Consider the following 19,963-nt stretch of genomic DNA (forward strand, 5'->3'; position numbering starts at 1 on the left):
ACAAAAGCTGTGAGTGAAAAGACTATCCAGTAAAAACCCCAAAAGTTTAAAAATGCCAAAAACATAGATTGCCTGAAAAAAAAGAAAGAAACTACACAGAAGGAGTGATGCTGGCCTAGAAAAAAGCCATGGGAGCTACTGGCAAAAGTGCCAGAGGGGTGGAGCCACCTGGAGCTCACAATTTGCCACAGATTGCTTCAGATGTTCCATATAAAACTACAGCACTTAATGCTTGTCCGCCTTGATTTTAGAGTTGTGTTGGGCCCAATGCTTTGTTTTCAGCTGTTGTTTTACTTTTTAAAATGGTAACATTTATATTGCATTATTATTATTATTATTATTATTATTATTATTATTATTATTATTTTGTATTTGGTACAGGGTCTACAGGGTGTTCAGAGTCTCACTACATAGATCAGAATTGTAGTAATCCTCTTTTTTTCACCCTCTCAAACACTGGGATTACAGGCACATGCCACCATGCCCAGTCTCAATTACCTCAGAATGGAATGCTTGGGATTGAATCCTGGCTGTTGTGTTCTGCCTAAGCAGGTCCTTTAGTCTGCTGACCTATCTGGCTGGCCCTTGCCTTATTAAATGTCAAAGGTATTAAACTTTTCATTTGCACAGGAACTCATAGCAAAGAGTTTGATTTTAATCTTGGAGGAGACTTGAGACTTAGATTTTTCAGTGATGCTAAAACTGTTAGGACTTTGGCAACCCTCAAAGATAGCCAAAAATATTTTTTGTATAAAGGACTATGTATGAGTCTTTGGGGGTTGAGGAGTGAAATTTATGGTTTGTGTCTAGTTGTCCCCTCAAATCCTCCTGCAGTCATGGGGTTGCTTTTGGAGTTTGTGATTGATTATTGTGGGTATGGGGAAGGCAATTTGCATGAGGGAGAGTGGCTCACTAGCTGCCTGACCTGCTGCCACGCCCTGTTCACTTTGCTCTTTGCCACAGCTGTGGATGGCTGCTTTGTGCCATGTGTCACTGTTCCTTGGAGCCCGCTGAGAATGAACTAAAACCTCCATTAACCATGAGCTAAACAAACCTTTCCTTCCTTCATTTTGGGTTTCAGGTATTTGTCCCAGCAATGAGAGAAGAGTAACTGAGACAAGAGGCTAGCTTTCTTCTTAGTGATTATAGATAACAATTTTACTTGCTTATATGGTGTGATGTTTTAGAACATTTATACATTGTATGGTGAATAATTCAAGTTATCTATATTATCTTTCACATCAAATGATGATCATTTTTGTGATATAAACATTCAAAAGCCTTTCTTCTAGTTTCATGTTAGACAATATAATCTTAATAACTCTGATCACTTTCTTCATAATAGAGCCCTAACTTCTTCTTCCCATCAGGCTGAGACTTTCCACCCACATCACCTATGTCTCACCATCTCCACTTCTCTGTTCCCTACATTCCCTCTCCTCTGCTGCTTCTACTAGTTGCTATAGCACACTTCAGTTCTTTCAGTTCAGCTCTTTCAGGTTCCATATGAGTTAAATCATGTAGTATTTTTTTCTGCATCAAGTGCTGGCCAACCCAGTGGTGAACTCCCAGGCAAAAGTTGCTAATATGATGGTCCTGTCATACCAGATTTTCAGCTAAGGCCGCTTTTGGAAGATTGTGACATCAGCTTTTATGCTGAACATGATGCTTCAAGGTGCTATAGTTGGCACTCCCTGTGATGAATGGCAAGGTCTCTTTGAAGGGACATTCAGATAACTCCCTTCCATAGCTGTCACACAAGTGTATTGTGGATCCTTACAGCGTACCACTGCTCCAAAAATCTCACTACTCATATCTTTATGTGGCAGCCTCTCAGATTCAGTCCTTAAGTACACTTCTATACAGACTTAAGAAGCAAATTGGGTCACAGTTGAAATCTGAAGGAATATGCAAGAAAAAACAGAGACCTAGCACAGAAGTTTGTCTGAGGATATTGCATAGTTTAATTTTAAAAGTGAAAATTCAAATTTAGTTGAAATTTCTATCTTTATATTTATAGTTTAGATACATTTTATACCCATTAATGTACTTGGTTCTAATTTCTGCCCTCACTAAACATCAATAACTATTTTGACTATTTTCCTTTTATGCTTATCAGATATTGCTACATGAAATATGATGTACTTTGAGGGTAGTAGATAACACACTATTAATTTGAAGGCATGAAAAAAGAAAAAAACACTGGAAATTGATAGAATGTTGGAGATAAATCCCACCTGTAAGCACAGAAGGATATGCGATACATCTGTATGTAAACCATAACAGATAGAAATAGATAAAAGAAAACTCTATATTTTTAAATTTAAAAAGCTTTCAAAACTCATTTTACTCCTTAATACAATAATATCTTTAATAGAACATGCTAATGGAAGCCCTCCTAGAATTTTTAAGTAAAGCAAAAATATAGTATAAATTGCAAAGAAAGCATCTCATTCTTGTTAATTCTAGAACATGCCAGTTTTGACTAAATCTGATGATATCTAGTCCTTCTCTACCCAAACCTTGTTAGCTACTATTTTCAAATTATTTGTTACATATTAAATAATTAAAGATAAGCAATAACATAAAAATTTAAATGAGTATAATTAATTACTATTAATGAATTGCAAAACACAAAATAGATCTGATTGCATGTTAGACTCTACCTAGTATCTTTAAATTCTGACACTAGAATATTAGAGAAAATATGCCATTTTCTTAGAATAAATTGGAGCATTTGTATATCAGTATTCTAGAGTTGTGAGAAATATTCATTGCCAATCTCTTTTATTTGGAGTAAACCCAAGTAACAATAAAATGGGAAGCAAACCCATCGCTAACCATAAAGCTTCACATCTGATATCTGTGAGTCTCCACCATTCTTGCAGCAAGATATATGTATTTGAAAACATTTATTTAATGCAAAGAATACTGTAATATTAAGGCTGGCCAGATAGCTCAGCAGACTAAAGTGCCTGCTTAGGCAGAGTGCAGGGGCTGGGGTTCCATCCTCAGCACCACAAGCTGTGCCAGCCCCACCCCCGGGGCATGCTGAGACAGTGATTGAGACTGAACATAGTGACGCATGCCTGTAACCGTAGCACTTGGGAGGCTGAAAACAGGAAGATCACTATGAATCAGATCTACATAGAGAGACCCTGTAGACACTGTACTAAATACATTTTAAAAAGATATTTTAATATTGATACTTGCTATCATTTTAACTAGTGTTTCATTCTTTGAAAGGCAAATAATACTGCATATGTTAACATATATAAAGTTCTTCAAATAATTAATCAATTTACTCATTATTGAATCCTAGAAAGTAAACATAATAGAAGAACTACAGATTGTTTAAATCTACATCAAGTTATTAAAAGGAAACCGAACATTTATGACCAATCAACTGCCAGAATATCCATGGGTAAGTTAATTGCTCAGTGCATGACAGAATTGATAAGGCAGAAAAGTAACTGCTGTGAAGCATAAAATTGGAGAAATGAACTGTTAAATTTAATGAACAAAATAGCTGTGTAGAATATATATGGTTGATGCTATTATTAGTTATGCAAGTTGTAAGGTGAACATCAACTCTTAACCATTTTTGATAATCACAGAATATTAGTGTAGATCTCACTGAAAATCTTGCTGAAGTATCATCACATGTATTTCAGGGGAAGACATGAGCTATTAAAAATAACACAGATGGGATTAATATGTCATCACTCTTCTGAAAAATGTTCTAATCAATCTTTGGAGTGAACGAACAAGTAACATTAATCTCATTACTGTTTTGAAAAATTACAATACAGTGAGCTTAAACAGCTTGTTCAAGGTCACAAAAATAAAATTATTGTGACTCATATAAACACATTTCAATGTTTCAAACACCAGTCCATAGATCTACTAACTAATTTTCAGTTTTAGTTATGCATAAATGTAACCCTTAACTATTCTCAATACTTAAAACTACTCCTCTCTAATGTGATTTCTTTGTTCCTTTGTAATGCTGGGCTTCAATATTGTCCCCAATTGGAATATACAATGTATTCTTTTTATACTGATAGTTATTTGCCTCCTTACAATTTAGTCAAGTTGACTTAAAATAAGAGGTGAAGTGGTATGGTACCCAATTCATATACAGACAACAGTAGTCCAATAATTCTAGTATACCCAGAAGTATTTTATTTTATGTCTTTTTATAAACACATATTATTAAATTACTATAATACTAAAATTTAATGTGATAATAATATCGAATAATTTTTTATATAATAGATTTTTCTTATTATTTAATTTTTCCAACCTCTGCTTTTTCGCTATTAATTTAAATTAATTTCAAATTTTTTCTTCTTGTTTAATTTTCCAAAAGTTAAAAAAAGTTAAGGATATTCATTCTTAAAGTATGATTGATTTTACTCATTTTGTATAAGAAAGAAAATAGTTCGGGGGTACTTTTTGAAGATGGTAGAGTGGTGAGAAGCAGAGAAAGACCCTCTCTGAGATTTGATGCCTAGACAATGGTATAAAGAAACATGACAAGGAGAAGGAGGGAAGGGGGCGCCTGGGACTCAGGAAACACATGAAGAAAGAATTCATGTGTGAATTTCACTATTCCTATGTGGGCCCATAGGAATAGTGAAAACAGAAACTGCAATGAAGAAGGAGAAGTTGAAGGTTTGCTTTCTCTCTGAGAACAGACTTACAGTGTGGAAGGGGCAGCTCAACACTGAAGAGAGATGGTGACTACTGACAACCCCAGAAGTCTCCACAGAGAAAGGCCTTATTGGGATTTGTTGGTCTCTTGGTGGTTCCGGAGGAAAAGAGCAAGAGGATTTAGAAAATAAAGACAAGAGATAGTTTCTGAGGTCAAATGGAAGACCATGGCTGATTGACAAAGGATCCAAGAGCAACAGTAGAAGCATTATTTTTACAATTTTACAGAATTACAAGGCGCAAGGTTGCCTAGGACCTAATAACCCACAATGTCCAGGCAGCATTTTTTTTTTAAGATGAGGTAGCTTGACTGTTTTAAACAATGAGACCTCCGCCTGTCCTCCCACATAGTATCAATTTCCAGTTTGCAGGGGGGGGGGGGGCTCAAACAGGCACCAGTAGAAGGGATGAGTGATGCAGGTGACTAGGGTTGGTGGTTCAAATGTGGCTCACATGTGGGTTCTTTGGGTTCAGATGTGGCTCAAGAGTGGTTGGGAGACATCTTAGAGAGGAGCCAACAGAGCTCAGAACTCAGCCACTGCTGGTTTTAAGAAGTTCCAGTGTCAGGGGAAGGTGCCTAACTCAAGTCAGCTAAAGATAAGGAGCCGAGTTTGAGCTGGTGGGTAGCCAAGTTCAAGCTATGGGTTTGCATGGACTGCTGCAGGCTCACCAAGTCTGGCTCCAATCTCACAGGCAGAAAATGTCAAGAATGGCAGTCAAACTAAAGGTGCAGGCTCACTAGGGTTACTCAGTATCCCATCGTGAAGCTACAGCTGGCTTGCTGGCATTAATGAATTTATATGTGAACTCTGTCTATCTTGTCATTCACAAGTAACAGTACAGGTGCACATTGAAGTAGACACTTTTTAATTTATATTCTTTTCTTTCTTTGTCTCTTTGCTTGTTTTACTTGATTGTTTGCTCTCATTTTTATATGAGTATGAAAGTGGTTCTAGTTTGTTGTTGTTTTCTGTTCTATTCTTATCATTTCTTCCTTTTCTTTTTCCCTCCTGTCTGCTTCATGAATTTCCCAAAGTTTGAATGATCTTCCTTTGTCCTCTATCTTTGCTTCTAATCTCTTCCTCTTTTTCTCTTTCTCTATTTTCTCCACCACCTCTTTTAAATTTTCTCTCTTGAGGATAAAATCATTGGAATTAGGGTCTATTTAGGGCATACAATTTTGTGGTTTATTTTAGGTTTTCTTATATAACCACAAATCTAGTTCATATGGAGAAAGGTAGAAAAATAAGACTTATCTCAGTTTTTCACCTTGTAGGCCATGTTCAATACTATTGTTATTGCTGATTGTACCACATTAGCCAAAGTGACATAGTTCTTCTAACCAGATGCCTTTGGTATACCAAGAATCACACTGGCCTAAGGGTCATAAAAAGCACTACAGGCCACTGCCTAAGAACTGAGGACTGGACCAAGTAAGCAGAAGATTCTTATCCCTAAAAAATCAAAGAAGTAGGACCTTGAAACAGACTCAAAACTCAAAAGTCAGCTACAACTGGAAGACACCTAAAAGAAGTAATCATTTTCTAAGGGCTATAAATGCTAATAATAAAGCTACCCATCATAAGTAACTTATAAGCATCAACCCAGGAATTAAACAAACAATAACAATAACAAAACAGAAAAGGAAAAGACACTTAAACAGGACACAACCCAAGAATTCAAGCTCATCAAAGGCAAACACAGGTGGCAATGAAGTGGAAACATCTGACTCTCTAAAGTGGAGACAGTGGAAATAACAAAGTAAATGAAGGAAGTTCTAAAAAAATTCAAATCAGAAATAATTTCTCAGATAACTACAAAGATGGTGACCACAAGGAAAGAGTGCTTAGTGACTCAAGGGCAGATGCATTTTTATTTAAAAGGAGTTTAGGAAAATGATGGAAATCATAGATGCCCAACAAAAGAAAGGAAATCATGAAACAGATTCAAACACTTGTGTCAGAGATTAAAACTTCAATTCAGAGTATATTCAGAAGAAGGAGCCAATATGAGGACTGAATCTAAAATATAGAAGATGGAACTGTGGTTGGAAGTCATGAAAAGAAGCATTTCTTAAAAGTAGAGGGACCAGGGGCTGGTGATATAGCTCAGCAGACTAAGTGCTGGGAGGAGGGTTCAATCCTCAGTCCTGCATGCTATGCAGCCCCACCTTGAGCTTGTGAGAGAGTCTGGGTGTGGTCACTCTTGTAATCCCAATTCTGGGAGGCCAAAAACAGAAGGATCACTACCAGTTCAAACTGCTCTCTGAAACCCTGTACCAAATACATAAATGGAAAACAAAATAGGGGGACCACATAAAATCAATCCAGCAGCTACTAGATGATACACAGCAGAGTGATATAAGATTAATTGAAGTCAACGAAAAAGCAGAAGATAGCACAAATGACGCATAAACCTTTTCACAGAGGTCATGGAAGAAAACTTCCAAAGCAGGAGAAAAAATATAAAATGCATATAAGTGAGGTATATACAATTCTAATTAACCATAATAAAAAATTCTACACTAAGGAAAATAAAAGTCAAAATTCCAGAAATTCAAGACCAGAATATAATAATCAATGCTATTAAACAAATAAGCAAACAGAGAATATATAGAGGAAAGCCTATCAGAATCACAGGCAATTCCTCAACACAAATCCTCAAATCAAAGAGAGCTTGGAGCATGGCATTTCATTCCTAACTGAAAACAACCTCCAGATTTATATACCCTCAAACCAGCTTTCAAACTTGTTGGTGAAATAAGATGCTTCCATGACAGAAAACACTTGAAGAAATTCATGAATCTCAAAGCAGCACTCCAAAATGTTCTGAAGTATATGCTAGAAATGGATAAGGATTTCAAGTCAGACAACTTGAACAGAATGAATCTATCAGGCAGGGCTCGAAATTAAATGGAGGGAGAAAAAAAGAAAGCCAACAACAGGAAAAAATAGACAAAGATAGGTCAATACATATCAGTTATAACCGTCAATGATCTCAGTTCAACAATCAAACATATTGGAAGAATGGATTAGGAAGTGAGATCTGACAATATGCTGCATACAACAAACACATTTAAATCAAAAATAAATTCATAGACTGAGTCAAAGCATGGTAAACAATATTTCATATGACATAAACCCAGAAAAAAACAGAGGTAACTAGTCTATAGACAATGAATTGCAAGCCCAGACTGACAGAGAGATAAAGTCACTACATCCTCATGTAGGAACAATCCAAGAGAATGAGAATACAATAACAAATATATATTCACTACATACCAGGACACATACTCCTATCAAATAATATTAACAGATATAAAAAATCAGTTGTAATGGAGGAACTCAGTACATCATTATCATAAATGTGTGGACCACCTAGAGAAAAATTAACCATGAAATATTAGAACAAAACAAACTCACAAACAAATGGACTTGGTAGATCCCTGTAGAGTGTTCCTACCTCACTATCAGAATACACAGTCTTTTCAGCTGCATGTAGGAAATTCTCCAAAATACACTACATAACTAGCTCACAGAACATGCATAAATAAATGCAAAGAAATTGAAGTTGTCTGACCTTGTCAGATACAGAAGTTACATTTCTTGTTATATAGGTCTTGCTTTGTCTTGATCTTAACAATCCAGCAAAAAGTATAAAAAGTAGGTATAAAAAGTAAAGGCAGGGGCCAGGGAGATGGCTCAGTAGGATAAGCACTTGACTGGCAAATGCAAGGATCTGAGTTCAATCCCCAGTTCCACAAAAAAAAAAAAAAAAAAGGTAAAGGCATATTAATATGCTGAGCTGTGAAAAGCTCAAGGCAACAACTTCTGACACTGCCAGTCCTATGGATAACCCACTACTATTATGGACTACTGGACTATATTGGATTATGTTGCTGAATTCACACACCTACAATATTTAAATAGCAATGGGATACCCATCTATGACACAAATAAACACAAAAGGGGATATGAATGAAGGACCATTTTGTATCTATATATACAAAATAGTTAGGATAGATATACAGCTACTTTCTCTTAATTCAATGAGAAGAAAGATCTGTACTAATAGTGTTTGGACAGGACATCATGCCTGCATCTTGCACTATGAATAGGTACTATGAACACAACAATATGCAATGTATTAATTATTAAAACTGTCCTATTAACCTGTTTTGAAACTGTCACATTACTATTTGTTTCTAAATAAAATTAATTTTTAAAAAATGAAGTCGTCTCAAGGATGTTATCAGACCACAGTGCAATTAAACTGGAAATCAGTGGGAAAAAGAAATCAAATCAACTCAGAATGTCCCTAAACAAGCAATGAGTCACAGACAAAATTAAAGAAGAAATTAGACATTTTCTGGGCTAGCCAAATAGTTCAGTGGATTAAAGCACCTGCAAGCAGGTGCAGGAGCCAGGGTTTCAATCCCTGGGCCTATGGTGTTGGCCCTGCACCCTGGCCATGCTGAGATAGCAATTGAGATTGGGCATGGCAGCATGTGCCTGTAACCCCAGTTCTTGAGAAGCTGTAAATAGGTGGATCACTACAAGTACGATCTAGTAGTGAGACCCTGAACACCCTGTATATCCTTCCATAAAATAGAAAAAAATAAAAAAATAAATTAAAAAAGAAGAAGAAAGAAAGTAGACACTTTCTAAAATTAAACAATAATACTAGCACAACATACTACAACTTATGAGATAAAATGAAAACAGTCTTAAATGGGGCATTTATAATATAAATTCCCATATTAGAAAACAAAGAGAGCTCAAATAAACAATTTAATAGTGAACCTTAAGTTTCTAGAAATAGAAGAACAAATCAAGCCCAAAGCTCATATGAGGGAAGTACAAAGATCAAAGCAGAAATTAATACAATGGAGACAGAAAATATACAAATTGAACTTGGATCTTTGAAAGATTTAATTCAGTTGGCAAACCATTTGAATCAACCTTATCCAAAAATGGAAAGAGAAGAGTCAGATCCAACCAATTAGGAAAAAAGGGTGAAATTACAATACATCCTACAGTAATTCAAAACATCTTCAATGCCAACTTCAAGAATCAATATTCTAATAAGATGGAAAATGAAGATGAAATGGACAGGTTTCTAGAACCATAAGAATTTCCAAAGCTTGTTCAAGAAGACACAAAATTTCTAAATAATATTTAGATATATTATTACTAGTCAATGATGTTAAAACTCTATCAACAAAGAAGGCCTACATCATGATGGCCTCACTGCTAAATTCTACATGAAACTTTGAGAAGACCTAATCTCATTACTTCTCAAAATGCTTAATGAATTTAAGAGGGAAACAGTATGCCTAATTTCATTCCTGGAATCAAGTATTACCCAGAAACCAAAAGCAGAGAAGAATTCTATCAAAAAAGAGAACTGAAGATCAATCTCCCTAGTAAACATAGATGCAAAAAGCCTCAATAATACACTGACAAATATAATGCAGCAAATCATCAAGACAGTTATTCATCATTACAGAATTTCATCCCAGGGATGCAGGGATGACTCAATGTACCCAAAGCAATATATCATAACAATACAGTTAAGAGAAAAAGTCACATGATAATTTCAATAAATTCTGAAAAAGGACAAAAAAAATGAGAGCTTTCACTGTAAAATCAGGAACAAGTTAAGGATGTCCATTGACACCACTGTTATTCAATACAGTCCTGAAAACAGTATCCTGAGCCCTTAGAAAGAAGATAGCAATAAAAGAAATAAGGATAGAAAAGATAGAATTTAAGGTATTATTTTCAGATGACATGACACTGTACACAGAAGATCCTAAACCTCCACCAAAAACTTCTAGATCTAATAATTGAATTCATTAGTGTAGTCAGATAAAAAGTCAATACTCAAAAATCAATAGTGGCAAGTGTGTGTTAGAGCTTCTGTGCTGTCCTGTGCCCACAGAAACAATCCCAGGCCCACCGCATGAGAGAGACCTTTCCCTGCATTCTCTGGACCTCCCTAATCCCTCCAGAGCCAGCCCAAGACTGCCCTGTGAGTGAGAACTTCCACCACACTCTCGGGACTGCCCCAGATCTGCCCAACCCAAGGCTCTGGAAGTGTGTGGGATAGCTTCTGCGCTGTCCTGTGCCTACTGAAACAAGCCCAGGCCCAATGCATGAGAGAGACCTTTCCCTGTGTGCTTCAGACCTCCCCCATCCCTCCCAAGCCAGCCCAACCCTGCTCTGTGAGTGAGAATTTCCACCACCCTCTTGGGAGCCCTCCAGACCTGTCAAAGCCCAGGCCCAGTGAGTGTGTGGGAGAGTTTCTGTGCTGTTCTGCCTTGCCTCACACACTTCCAAACCCAGCCCAGGCCTGGCATACAGGCCTGGGATGAAACTCTGCAGCTGAAGTCCCTGCAGTGAGACTAGGCTCAAAACCATGCAGCTAATCCAGGAGCAGAACATTTTGCCAGAGGAGCACAGCAACACACCTGCAAGAGCAGCAGCAGGAAGGAGCTGAACACAGTAGCCAGACTCAAGTCAGGCACAACTGGATGAATTAGAACTTGGTATATCTGTACCTGAATTTTAAGGTAGGTGGTAAGGTTAAAACTGCACCAAAGCTCTAGACCAAAGGTCAGTGGACAGTGCTATACAAAATGACAAAGAGAAGGAGCAAAATACAATCTCAGGTCCTGAGCTCACCCAAAAAAAAGTGCAGAGGACGCTAGTACAGGTGAAATGTCTGAATTAATAGAGTCTGAAGTAAAGAAACAACAGCAGAAAGGTATAGAGGAACACAGATCAAAATTAATCTCTGAAAGAGTGAAATCTATAAATTAATGCTGTCTGAAGTAAAGAAATAACAGCAGAAAGGTATAGAGGAATTAAGATCAAAATTAGTCTCTGAAATGAAAAAACAAATCTCTGAAATAAAATATTAAATGTAGTAATATGTAGAGGAAATCAGATCAGAAATAAACTTTGAAGTAAAAGAATTAACAACTATTTCTGAAGAAGACAATGATTAAAAAAAATAGAAGAGATTAGAAAAGAGATAGATTCCTTGAATGAGCAATACAGGAAAAAATAGATGTCATCAAGCAGAGTCAAAGAGATATAGAGGAACTGAAAATTTCAATCACAAGCTTGCAAAAACGTTTGAGTGAAAGTGAAGATAGAGTTTCAGATCTTGAAGACACTGTCACAGCTAATGAAAAGGTAAGAAAATATCTCTTAAAAACAAATAGGATGCAGGAAAAACTAACTCACAACCTACAAGATGATACAAAGATGAATAACGTGAGACTAATAAGCATAAATGAGAAGGAGTTAATACAAATGATATAAAAAGAATATGGGCATAAGTAATAGCAGAAAACTTCCCAAATATGAGGAAACAATCTGACATTCAAACAACCGAAGCATACAGAAAACCAAATAACTTCAACTGAAATAAAAATACACCGAGATATATAATAGTCAAGATCCCAGAAATCCAGCACAAGGACAATATATTGAAAGCTGCTAGAGAAAAGAACCAGATCACACTTAGAGGAAAGCCCATCAGACTAATGACTGACTTCTCTTCAAAAGCCATGAAGGCAAGAAAAGTATGGAGGAGAATAATTCAAGTCCTCTATGAAAACAAAATACAGCTGAGACTATTATACCTTGCAAAATTCTCTTTCAAGTTTGATAGAGAAGTGAAATACTTCAAAGACAAAGAAGAACCAAATAATTTCATGATGACAAAACCAACCCTACAGTTTACTAAAAGATGTTCTAAGAAAGACCAAAATGATCAGAACTCCATGAATGAGAACAGAAGGAACCCTATAAATAGGGTAAACAATTAAACACAGGAGAAAATTGAGTAAACGACAGTAGGAAATTAACATGTCAATTATAAGTCAATACATCTCAATTCTAACCATCAAAGTAAATGGACTAAATTCACCAATTAAAAGAAACAGACTGGTACAGTGGATTAGGAAACAAAATCCAGCAATCTTCTGTAAACAATAAACACACTTAACTCAAAAAGAAATTCACAAGTTGAAAGTCAAAGACTAGAAAACAATACTACACACCCCAGTACCTCAGAAAAAAGCAGGGGTAGCAATTCTGTTCTCACACAGTCTCCACTTCAAACCAAGAATGTTCAAATGAAATAAAGGCCACTATATACTAGTTAGGGGAATAATTCAAGAGGAAGATGTAATAATCATAAATGTATACACACTAAACAAGGGAGCACCCAACTCTATAAGCCAAATTTTAAGGGACATGAAAAATCTAATATTGAACACCAAAATCTTACCAGGAGACCTTAACACCTCCTTATCCCAAAAAGATAGGTCAACTAGACAAAAAATTAGCAAAGGAGTAGCAGAACTGATAAAGTTTGAGATCAGAAACTCTATCTTGAACCAGACCTTGAAACAAATGGACTTAGTGGACATATACAGAGTGTTCCACACAACCACAGATCAATATACATTTTTTTCAACTGCACATTGGTCACTTTCTAAATAGATCAATACTGGTCCATAGGTCATGTTTAAGTATAAGCAAGAAAATAGAAATTATCCCATGCATATTATCTCACCACAGTGCAATGAAACTGGAAAAAATGAGGTGAGAAAACAGAAAAACCCCATAAATACATGGAAATTAACAACACTCTACTCAGCAACTAATGGGTCACAGATGAAATTAAACAAGAAATTCAACAATATCTACAATTCAATGAAAATTCAAACAGAACTTATCAGAATTTATGGATGGGAAGAAAGCAGTCCTCAGAGGGAAATTTATAGCTGTGAATTTACACACTAAGAAAACAAAACAGGAACAAATGAACACCCTAATGTTGCACCTCCAATATCTAGAAAAGGAAGAGCAATCCAAACCAAGAGCCCAAAGAAAAGAAAAACATCATAAAAATTAGAGCAGAAATTAGTGCAATCAAGATGAAGAAAACAGTTCAAAGATTTAACCAATCAAAAAGCTAATTCTTTGAGAGATTAAATAAAATAGACAAGCTCCTAGTTAACCTCATGAAAAAGATTAAAGAAAAAATTCAAATACAAGCAATAAGAATGAAAAAGATGTAATTACCTCAGACCCAGTATAAATTCAGATGATGATCAATAGCTACTTTGAGAATCTTTATGCCCCACAGACTAGAAAACACAGAAGAAATGCACAGATACCTAGAAAAGTACAAATTACCAAAACTGAATCAAGAAGACATAACAACAGCTAATGAAATACAAAATGTAATTTAAAAAACCTACCAACAAAGAAAAGTGCAGGTCTGGATGGATTAACAGCTGAGTTCTACAAGAAATTTACAAAAGATATAATCCTTGTACTCCTCAAAATCTTCAATGAAATTGAAAAGGAAGCAGTCCTCCCAAAATCATTCCCAGAAGCAAGTATTATACTATATCAAAACCAGGAAAAGACGCAACTAAAAAAGAGAACTACAGGCCAAACTTCCTCATGAACATAGATGCAGAAATCCTCAATAAAATCCTAGCAAATAGAATACAGCAAATCATCATGAAGATCATACACCATATCCAGGTAGGATTCATCCTAGTGATGCAAGGATGGTTTAATATATGCAAATCTATAAATGTAATACACCATATCAATAGAGCCAACTATCGACCACATGATCATCTCAATTGATGCAGAAAAGGCTTTTGACAAAATCCAACACTCATTTATGTTCAAAGTCCTACAGAAAATTGAAATAGAATGCCACTGCTTCAATCTGATAAAAGCCATCTATCACAACCCAAGGGATAATACAATTCTAATTGGGGAAAAACTGACATCTTTTAATTTCAGATCTGGTACAAAACAAGGATATCCTTTATCACATCTCCTATTCAATATAGTTCTGGAATCATTAGCTAAAGCTACTAGACAATACAGAGAAACAAAGGAATAAGAATAGGTAAAGAAGTTAAATTGTCATTATTTGCAGATGACATGATACTTCACTTGCAAGACCCAAAAAATTGCACCAAGAAGCCACTGGAATTGATACACAAATTCAGTATCATAGCAGGATAAAAGTCAATATCCAAAAGTCAGTGGAATTCCACTACACAGATAACAAACATACTGAGAGGGAAATTAGAGAAACAACATCTTTTACAATAGCACCACAGAAAATGAAATACATTGAAATTAATCTAACTAAGGAAATCAAAGACCTTTAAATGGAAAATTACAGTAATCTGAAAAAGATATCATAGAAGATTTCAGAAAATGGAAAGATATTCCCTGGTCTTGGATTGAAAGAACCAAAATTGTGAAGGTGACTATACTCCCAAAATTGCTGTACCAATTTGATGCAATCCCTATATAACTACTCACAACATACCTCCTAGAGCTAGAGAAATCATTCATAAAATTTATTTGAACAGAAAAGGCTTAGAATATCAATGGTAATCCTAGGCAACAAAGACAAGGCAGGAAGCATTACAATTCCTGACTTGAAATTATACTACAAGGCTACTGTGATAAAATCAGCATGGTACTGGCAGCAAAATAGACCTGAGGATCAATGTATAGATTAAAAGATGCAGAAACGTCTACAAGCACACTCAGCCACCTTATTTTTGACAAAGGGGCCAAACTTGTTTATTGGAAGAAAGATAGGCTCTTTAACAAATGGTACTGGAAAACTGGCTCTCTACATGCCAAAAACTAAAACTTGACCCAGGTCTATCACCATGCACTAAGCTAAATTCAAAGTGGATTAAGGATTTAAAGATTAAAACAGAAAGACTAAATCTCCTGGAAGAGAAAGTAGGAGGAACTCTTGAAGATATAGGGATATTCAAACAGTTCATGAACAAAAATCAAATCGCACGGGTAATACTTGAAAGAATTAACAACTGGGACCTCCTCTTATTGAGAAGATTTTGAATGCCAAAAGAAATTACCAACAAAGTCAAAAGACAACCCACAAATATGGAAAAAATCTTGACAAATAAGCACTCAGACAAAGGTCTGCTCTCTAGACTATATAAAGAACTAAAACATGTTAGGGACCCAAAATTTAAAGACCCAATCCAGAAATGGGCATCTGAGGTGAACACACACTTCTCAGAGGATGAAATTAAAGAAGCAAATAAATATATGAAAAACTGCTCTACATCACTAACCATCCATGAAATGCAAATTAAAACAACACTGAGATACCATCTCACCCCAGAAAGAATAGCTATCATAAACAAATCAACTAACAACAAACGTGAGAGAGGCTGTGGGAAAAAATGAACACTTCTCCACTGTTGTTAAGAATGTAGACTGGTGCATCCATTATGGAAATCAGTGTGGAGACTCCTGAAGAAAACTTGGACTGGTAATCCCTTTTAAACCAGCTATCCCCCTACTGAGAATTTTCCCGGAGGAACTGAAAACATGATATCATAGTGGTATATGTGTGCCTATGTTTATAGCAGCACACCTAGTGATAGCTAAATCTTGAAAACGACCAAGATGCCCATCACCTGAAGAATGGATGAAAAAGATGTGGTATTTTTATACAATGGAGTATTACTCCACTATAAGTAATGATAAACTCAAAGCCTTCATGTTTAAGTGGATGCCACTTGAAGATATGCTCATAAGTGAAATAATCCAGACCCACATGTGTAAATATTGTATAGTCTCCCTAATATAAGAACTCAAAAGAAGAAATACAAATCGAAAGGTATAGCACAATTAAAAAGAAAGTGAAAACTTGAGGATTAGACAAGGAAAAGAGGGCAAGGAGAAGAGCTGGAAAACATGACAGGAAGAAAGCCATACATTTATACATACAAGATGGGTAATGCAATGATCCTGAGAACTATCAGCAGGTTGTTGAATCTAGCAGTTACTGGGTGGGATTCTCACCCCAACTAACTATATATGCTGATACGTGTGAACTCAGTGACTGTACCGAAGATAACAATGTGTAATAGCGGGGTCATGTTTGGAATGCCTCTCATTCTGGCCTTCTAAATATGTACTGCTTTCATGACATACCAATTATACCAGACTGTGTCTCAAGTAATTTTTTTAAAAAGATGTTTCATCTTCTGCCTAAGATGTTTGATATTCAGACACAGAGTGAGGTTAAACCCACCTGTATATGTTGTAGGGCAATAATAAGCTTCTCCCCTGGAGGGTTAACAACCTAAGTTTGCAGACCAAAAATTAGAGAACAAGAAGGGCTGCAGACAGCCAACATTTTGGCCCTAGCCTTTCAAGGTCAGTGGCGACTCAGGACATAGGAAAACCTGTACTGTAACATCATGTAACTCAGTTATGTCCCAAATTTTCTGATCAAGGAGATTATGGGGACACTGAGGAATGTGAACGATGATGTAGTGTGTGTCTAAAGAGAGTCACATGGAGAGAAAGCATATTCTCAGGCTTTCTCAGAGAGCAAATTGGTCAAGCAATACCATGACTCATCCACATGGCTAACACTGACAAAAGATCTACAAAGTGTGGTACAGAGTTTTGCGATAAGTCCTGAGGGCCTTGACTGACCTTGTACGATACAAAAGTTACATTTTTTGTTATATAAATCTTGCTTTATCTTGGTCTTAACCATCCAGCAGGAGAGCATAGAAATGAAGTATGAAAAATGAAGCCATGTTAATATGCTGAGCTGTGGAAGGCTCAAGTCATCAGATTTGGACATTGCCAGTCCTATGGATAACCCAATACTATTGTGGAGTACTGGACAATATTGGAATAATTTGCTGAATTCATGTACCTACAATATTTGGTTGGCAATGGAGTTCCCATCTCTGACAAAACTGATAAAAGGTGCTATAAATGAAGGACAATTTTGTATCTGTATATACAAAATAGTTAGGATAGATATATAGCTACTTTGTCTTAATTCAATGAGAAGAAAGATCTATACTAATAGTGTTTGGACAGGATACCATGTCTGCAACTGTGCTATGAATGACTACTACAAAGACAACAATATGCAATGTATTAATTGTTGTTAGTCTCTTACCAGACTGTTTTGAAGCTGTCACATTGCCATTTTTTTCTCAGTAAAATTAATAGAAAAATCAATAGAATTTCTGTGCATGAATAAGAAACTCACTGAGAAAAATTATGAAATAACACCTTTCATCATAGCATACCCCAAAATGAGATACTTAGAAGTCAAGCTAATAAAAAAGTAATAGACCTCCACATTGAAATCTATAGTACTTTGAAATTCAATACTGAAGAGGATATCAGAAAATGAAAAGATGTCCTTTGTTCTGGAATAAGAAAAACCAATTTGGTGTAAATAATCAGACTCCCAAAGTTGTTATGCAGATTTCATGCAGTTCCAATAGAATGTCTTACAGAATTAGAGAAAATAATCCTAAAATTCATTTGAAACAAGAAGAAACCTACCTAGACTATCAAAAGAAAATCTGGGCAACAAAGGCAAAGTAGAGGGCATCACAATCCCTCACTTGAAACTACTACAAAGCTACTATGAAAAGAAAAACAGCATGGTACTGACAAATAATTGACTAATGTAGGAGCAGTAGAATATGTGGAAAATTTAGAAGATGTGGAAACAACTCCATACATAGTCATCCACCATATCTTTGACAAAGGAGCCAAAATGTTCAATACAAGAGAGATATCCACGTTAATAAATGGTGCTTGAAGAAACTGACCTTCCACATGCCAAAGATTAAAACTAGACCCATGTCTTTCTTTCACCATGCACTGAACCAAAGTAAAAATGAATCCTAGAGCAAAATATTAGAGTAGAAACTCTAGATCTGCTAGTAAATAGAATAGGCAGGATCCTTGAAGACATTAGTGTAGGCAAGGACTTTATGAAAAAACCTATTTGCACAGGAACTATAGCAAAGAATCAACAACTTGAATTTTATCTTATTCAAAAGCTCCATAGCAAAAGAAACCACCACACAGTGTAGGGACAACTCTACAGTGTGGGGAAAATGTTTGCCAGCTGTTCCTCAGACAAAGGACTACTATCTAGAATATATAAAGAACTGAAAAAAATGAATCCTGACCAAATTTGAAGACCCATTGCCAAAATGGACATAGACATGAATAGATACTGCCAAATGAAGAAGTAGAAACAGCAAATAAGTATATGCAAAACTGTTCAATACAAGCAAATAAAACAAGCATGAGATTCTTTATTACTCTAGAAGACATGGCTATTATAAAGAGATCAAGCAGGAGCAAATGCTTGTAGAAGTATAGGCACAAACTAGGTGGGAGTATAGACTGATACAATCATTGTGGAAATCACCGTAGATAATGCTCAGAAAACTAGGACTAGAGGTACCATTAGACCCAGCTATTGTCCTTCTTGTTATCTTCATCGAAGAATTAAAAGCATCATACCACAGCCAAACATATCCGTGTTTATAACGGCACAGTTTGTAATACCTAAAACTTTTATACACCTCAAGTGAGAATCAACATATGAATGGGGAATGAAAACGGAGGTTATTTCATACAATAGAGTACTACCCAAACCTAAAGGTGGAAAATCTTGAGATATTTCTACAAAATCGATTCACCTTGAGAACATAATTTAAGTGATAAATTAAACATATGTCTGTAAATACCATGTAGTTTCCTTGGTGTGAGAAACTGAAAGTGTAAATAATGACCAAAATAGTGAAATAGGAGGAAAATGTTTAAATGAGGAGGGGAACTTGGAAAGAGGATGGGAAAAGGAAGGAATGGAAAAGGAAAAGAAGGAAAAGTAGAGCAAAAGCTTTTGTAAATAAGGAGGGGTGGAGAGATTGAAGAAATAGAAGGATAGTTGGAAAAAAATCAAGATGTATCATGAACAGGAGCATTTTTCTCTCTCATGAATGTGGTCATTATATAGACCTAATGTATATAATAGTAAACTTAATTAATTAAAAGGAAATCATGATGACAGCTTCAACAAATGAGAAAATGTAAGAGGAGTCTACTTTTTATATCAAAAGCATAGATTTAAATATCAAATTATAGATAATACTCCTATACTTCTCATAATATAAAGAGCAGTAAGGTACAGAATTTAAGCTGTAATACTCCATAGAGAAGTGTGCTAAACCTGATAGTGGCTCTTGTATTCCACAAGACAGTGGCAGAATATTCTGTAAGTTACCACAAGAGTCTTAACAGCCTGTGTGTGATAGTTTGGATCTCAAATGTCCCCCCAAGGCCCATGTGCTAAAGTCTTTGGT

At 35.8% G+C, this 19,963-nt stretch overlaps 1 long non-coding RNA gene across 1 annotated transcript; it reads left to right on the forward strand.

Annotated features, from left to right (window-relative positions):
* The first annotated feature begins 375 nt into the window (after positions 1–375).
* Positions 376–17,345, forward strand: LOC111818538. Its single transcript, XR_002822509.1, has 3 exons — positions 376–391; positions 7,921–7,925; positions 17,248–17,345. It is a non-coding gene; the product is annotated as an uncharacterized LOC111818538 (long non-coding RNA).
* The last annotated feature ends 2,618 nt before the right edge of the window (positions 17,346–19,963 follow it).

Source organism: Octodon degus, unplaced genomic scaffold (genome assembly GCF_000260255.1).
Source record: "Octodon degus isolate 3935 unplaced genomic scaffold, OctDeg1.0 scaffold00094, whole genome shotgun sequence".
Lineage (NCBI taxonomy): Eukaryota > Metazoa > Chordata > Mammalia > Rodentia > Octodontidae > Octodon > Octodon degus.